Source organism: Eublepharis macularius, chromosome 17, assembly GCF_028583425.1.
Source record: "Eublepharis macularius isolate TG4126 chromosome 17, MPM_Emac_v1.0, whole genome shotgun sequence".
Classification (NCBI taxonomy): domain Eukaryota; kingdom Metazoa; phylum Chordata; class Lepidosauria; order Squamata; family Eublepharidae; genus Eublepharis; species Eublepharis macularius.
This window is the reverse complement of record NC_072806.1, coordinates 11006311-11012310: the sequence shown is the minus strand read 5'-3', so window position 1 is coordinate 11012310 and position 6000 is coordinate 11006311.

Below are 6000 nucleotides of genomic sequence, written 5' to 3'. Positions count from 1 at the left end.
CTTTAAATATTGCCTATGGTGTATAGATATTGACAGTCGACATCCATTAACTGTTCCTTATTCACTTTATACAATGCTTGTATATTCGATATTTCCTTGACTGAACTGTTCTCTGTATTTTTGTAAACACGTTTGATATATTTATGAATATTTATTAGAGCACTTAGTCGCTTTTCATATTTGAACATTTACATATATTAAATTGCTTATTGAATTTTCCTTCTTGTGATATACGCCTTTCCCCTCTATTCGTGGGGTTCCACTCATTCGGTTATAGGTTGGAGGAGCCTCTCCTTTTGGTTTGGAAATTCACAACTAGCAGGATCCTATTTGATTCTATATAAAATTACCCCAGGTTATGCCCTTTGTATTCAACTGGAACTGCACTGTAAATAAAGCTTCTAATTCTGTTGCTCTATTTCTCCTGGTTCATAAGCTGAGAGGCAACCAGTGAGAAGTATCCTGTATGTGGACTAGAGAGATCTGTGCATCACCCAATGCTCGGCCTCAATGTTGTCTATCCCGCAGGGGTTTTGTGAGGATAAACTTGGGGCGGAGGAATGGGGTGCATCAGTTTGTCCTTCTTCCTGGTTGTCCTTGTTCTGCCTGCAGCCATTGTGTCAGTTGCCTGATAGGGAAAGACCCCCCTCTCTTGGCCATAACAGTGGAAAGAACGGGGGTTGCAGGCAAGAATAGAAGGACTGAGTGAGCCAAAGACTTGCCCGGGGCTTTGGAGAGTTGCTACCAGTATAGGTGCCCTGGATCAATGGACCAAGCCACTTCCCCCGTCAGATCATACCCCATCAGATCTCCAAACTGCTCCCTCTTCCTACCAGCTGCTGCTCAGAAACCCATTTCTCAGGAAAATAATTTGGCCTCTTTTTTTTGTCCCATCCCCTCACAATTAAACATAGTTTTAAAGCTTTTAAAATTGCCGTCCTAGGTTAGACCAAGGGTCCATCTAACCCAGTATCCCACTTTCAAGATGTTTTCCAGATGTTTTCAGGAAGACCCCCCCCCCCAAGATGGCATGGAAGTGATTCATGTATATTTCCCATATCTGGTATTCAGAGGTATACTGCGTCTGAATATGCAGGCTCGTTTTCACTGTCACGGCTAATGGATATTGACAGATTATCCATTTGCTTAATCTGCATATTTAGTTAGTATCATTTATTTTGGCAGTAAATCCCATCAATGAGTTACACATTGTGGAAATGGGGAGGAGACTTTCTGTCCTGAGTGTCTAGTGATTTCCTGATTTCACTGACTTCCTGAATGCTCACTTAAATCTGAGCTTGATCCAACAAATCCAACCTCTTCTTTCCAACCAGCCAGATGCTGATGACGATGCTCACAGCAGTCCAGTGCTTGGGTCCTGAACAACCAGTATCCAGAGAGATATACCGCCTCTGGCTGTGGAGGTTCTATTTTACCATCACACAGAGACACTTTCAATGCACTTTATCAATTGTTTGAGGTGGAATTTTTTGTTCCACACACAAAAAAATCTGTTCCAAATTATCTATAAAGAGGATTGGAAGTGCATTATCCAATGTGTGCGGAATCACTCAATATCTTCTCAGTCCATTCATTTTTCCAGTTCCCCATTTTTAAAAAAGCTATTCTAAGCCTGTGGTGCATCAGCACATCTGGTAGATAAGAAGCCCTAAGTTAATGAATGCTTGAAGATCTGTTAATACCGAGGAAGAGCAAGGTGACAGTCTTATACATGTTTACTTGGAAAGAAGCCCCACCAAATTCAGTGGCACAGACTTTGAAGGAGTAAGTAAGATGAGATTGCATTGAAACCTGGGGTTTGTTCCGGCTGCCTTTTCTTACCATATATTCGTTTCTCTTTGATGGAGAGGGGCCCTCCCCAGTTGCTGGCACCCGGGCAGCCAGATGGGCACAGCTTTGCCCCTCAGCCTGCTTCCCTTTCCCCCCTTCTCTCCTCCGTACCTGGCTGGCTCGGTAGGGATCTGGGTGCTGCCACCGAAGAGGACCAGAACATGGGTGCCAACTGGCATGAGCAAAGCCGGGTGGCTATGCTCCCTGGTTCCTCCCCTCCAGCTGCCTGAGCTGGGTTGGGAGGGGGGGGGGAGAGGGCTTGCGGTGGCTTCTTCCTCCCCCTCCCCATCCAAATCCAGAGGCTGCCCTCCCCAGCCATGCCTTTTTTAACCCTCGACTGCCCTCCTGGCGTCGGAAAAGGCGCCTTTAGGCTGCGAACAGGCGGGAAGGGAGAGAGAAAGGAGGAGGGGAGGAATAAAGAAGGGAGAGGAAGGAGGGGGTTTCCAGAGGTCCTCCAGCCAGCCTTTCCCACACATCAGCCCCCTCCAGAAAGCCCACCCCAGCAAGCACACACAGACACACACTGGAAATCTGTAGTTTCAGGTGGGTAGCTGTGTTGGGATGCAGTCTCAGAGCAAGATCTGGGTCCAGTAGCACCATAAAGATCAGCTAGATTTCCGGGAAATGAGCTTTGGAGAGTCAAAGCTCATTTCGAAGGCTCATACCTTGGATATCTAGTTGCTCTTCAAGGTGCTGTTGGACCCGGATCTTGCCACTGGAAATCTAGCTGCTCTTTGAGGTGCAACTGGACTCGAATCTTGCTTTTCTACCGCAGACCAACAGGCAACACTCCCCCTCCCCAAGGTGGCAATCCTCTCGCCCTGTCGCTGCACGCGTTTCTCCCCTATGATCCCCTTGGATCCCGGGCGACTTACTCGTCGGGTGGGGCCGCATCCTGGCTCGGCCTGCCTGCAAACGGGCCGTCCCCGTCTCGGCTAGGCAGGGGTCGTGCACGCCGGCGGGGGAGCGACGCCCGTCTTCGATTCTGTGCCCTCCGTTGCGAACCGTGGAGATTTGCCGGCTGGAGATTGCACAGGTGCGTCTCTGGCCAGGATCTGGCGGCGCGCCATCCTATGCAGAGCGGCGCACCTTGCGGCTTGGGGGACTCCGAAGGGCGGCACTCTGCTTAGCTAACCCTTCTGCGTCCCGACAGCCCCCGACAGAAACCTTTTGTAGCGGTCTAGACTCGCAGCAGAGGCGCACCAGTGCAGACACACGCCCCAGCATCTCTAGCTAACCCACTTGCAAGCACCACCTTTGGGGGAAGGGCGATGCCGAGCTCTTCGCACCCTTCTCAACGAATCGAGGCTCCCCCCAAGTTCCCTTCCCCCGGTTCCGTCTTTGCAATTCTCACGTTTCTCCCTAACCCCGTTGCAACGCCGCCCCTTCCCCCAACACAAAGACCCCGTTCCAGGATTGTTTAAAAAACCGTTTCCTTAGCAGTTGCAGGTTTTATTTTCTCAAAAAGAAACCTAGACGATCGAATCCATGCATCCGCCAAGCACCCCCAAATATCAAAGCAGTACAATGTATTTAGAGAAGGTCGAGATACCTTTTTTGGGAAAAGCAATACTGGTGAAATTTAACTTCGGTCTTGTTCCCTCACCATTTGGCCACTTGATGCCAGTCCCTGGTTTTTGCGTAGGTTCCTTTCCCCCCGGATGCTTGCTGTGGGGTTCGCTTGGTCTTTAATGAACTCTCTTTCAAGAGAGGGGAGAGATTTGTCTAACTCCACCGATCTGCCAGCATCCAGACTAATTGGTGTGTCAAATTAAACCCGGAGCAAAGGAGCTGAGAACACGAGGGGGGCCAAGAAAAAAAACAACGGGAGGATAATAATAATAATAATAATAGTGCTAGTTATCATTAAACGGCACGCTTGTAAAATTAAATTTAAAGGGAAATAACTCAATAAAAATAAGACAATCTCTGTATTGGATTCTTGCTAATGCTATGTCTTTGTAAACTTGTGTTAATGTACCCTATGGCGTTGTTTATGGAAATGTCCTTGAAACTGATTGTACTAATCTCACACTGTGTAATCCGCCTTGAGTCTCAGTGAGAAAGGCGACTACAAATGACACAACCAACCAACCAACCAACCAACCAACCAACCAACCAACCAACCAACCAACCAACCAACCAACCAAACAAACAAACAAACAAACAAACAAACAAACAAACAAACAAACAAACAAACAAACAAACAAACAAACAAAAATAACTCAATAAAAGAAGGCTGGCCTAATTTGCATGCGCCAGATGTGAACATGTACGCTTCTACTGCAAATCTCCGATTCCGAATTTAGTGGTAATCCGAATGTAAACGGGGCATTCGACTCCTGCCTGAACCTTGCAGTCCCAATGGACTGTTCAATCGCACTCCGATTCCTCCAGAAAGGTCTTCCATCTAGTGTCAGATGAAGCACCCCATTCTTCTCTATACCTCTCTATCCGAATCTAGTCCAATGAAAGATTCGTTTGAGAGCTTCAGGAAGGAATCGCGTGCCCCGTTTAGCACACCTTCCAAAGTACATTCTATTCACACGGGATGCTTACCTCCTACATGGAGTAAATCCATTTGATTTCAAAGGAAGCAACTTCCACGTTTAGATTTGCAACGACTTCATGCTGATCTTTTGCATTCAAATGCATTGGCACCCCACTCCTAAACTATTTTTTTAAAAAAATTATTAGAGTTAGTGTGGTGTAGTGGTTATTACAGTGTCCGAACAGGACCTGGAAGGCCCAGGTTCAAATCTGCCATGGTGGCAATCACATACCCTCAACGTAATCTACCTTATAAGGTTGTTGTGAGGATAAAATGGAGGAGACCCATATTGGCCTCTTTGGGGAGAAAAGTGGGGTATAAATGGAGTAAAATAATAAATACTCCCATCGACTTGAAAGAAACCACGCTTTGCATTAATTCGAACTATGAAGCACAGACTTGGGAGTCACAGCGAGCAACGGAGTTCCTTCTTTCCGGACTTATTTTATTTAAAACATTTTTACCCCGCTTTCCTTTGAAAATGGACTTAAAGCGGCTTACTCAAGCGCTGGAAAGCAACAGTGCACATTCCAGATCTTCAGAAAACAAAATATTATCTCCATTCATGTGTTCTCATATCCGAAATGAAGTTGATTGCTTTACTTGTCAATGAAATAAATGTGAGTCTGGGCAAATATTTTGTTTCCTTTGCTTTCATTTAATAAATTTATATCTCGCCCTCTCATTAGGAATTTTCCAGGCCGTTGCCGACATTAAAACCACATCAATATTAAAATTCACTGTAAGACCGTCTTTCAGGTCATCACACTAAAATCAAACCAACAGTCCAGCATCGAACAGCGAATGAAAATAGTTATTCAGCAAAGAGGGCATCTGACGAAGAGAGCTGTGATTCTCAAAAACTTATGCTACAGTAAAGTTGGTTAGTCTTAAAGGTGCTTCTGGACTCTTTTCTATTTTGCGACTACAGACTAACACGGCGAACGCCTCTAGGAAAATCATTAGCAACGATAATAAAGCAGAATAACGTTGCAGTCCTGAGAACACTTTCCTGGGAGTAAGTCCCATTGAATAACATGGGACTTACTTCCAAGTAGACCCGTGTAGGGTTGCTGGTAGGTTGGTTGGTTTATTTTTTTTTTAAATCAAATTTCAGACTCCCTGGGATCTGTTTGCTGGGGCAGTGATGAAATGCTGAAGTTTATGTATGAAGAAAGCCTCTGACCATGTGCAGAGAGCTTTTCACTTGCTGCTAACGCTGCAATTAAAAAAAAACTTATCTGGGACTCGAAGTCTCATTGGATAAAATGGGACTTACTTCCAAATAAATCAGTATAGGGCTGCAGGTTGGTTGGTTGGTTTATTTTTTAAAAAAATCAGACTCCATGAGATCTTTTTGCACGGGAAGAGATGAAATCCTGTAACCTATGCATGAAGAAAGCCTCTGACCATGTACAAAGAGTTTCCCCTTTTACCGTTAACGATGAATTCTCAAAAAAAACACCCTTATCTGGGACTTGACGTCTCATTGGATAAAATGAGACTTGCTCTGAATAAAAACGGGCTGGAGATGAGCTTTAGGGACTTGAAAGGGGTGACTTCCCGGCTGGTTTGGGTATCTTAACTGGAGAAGCTAA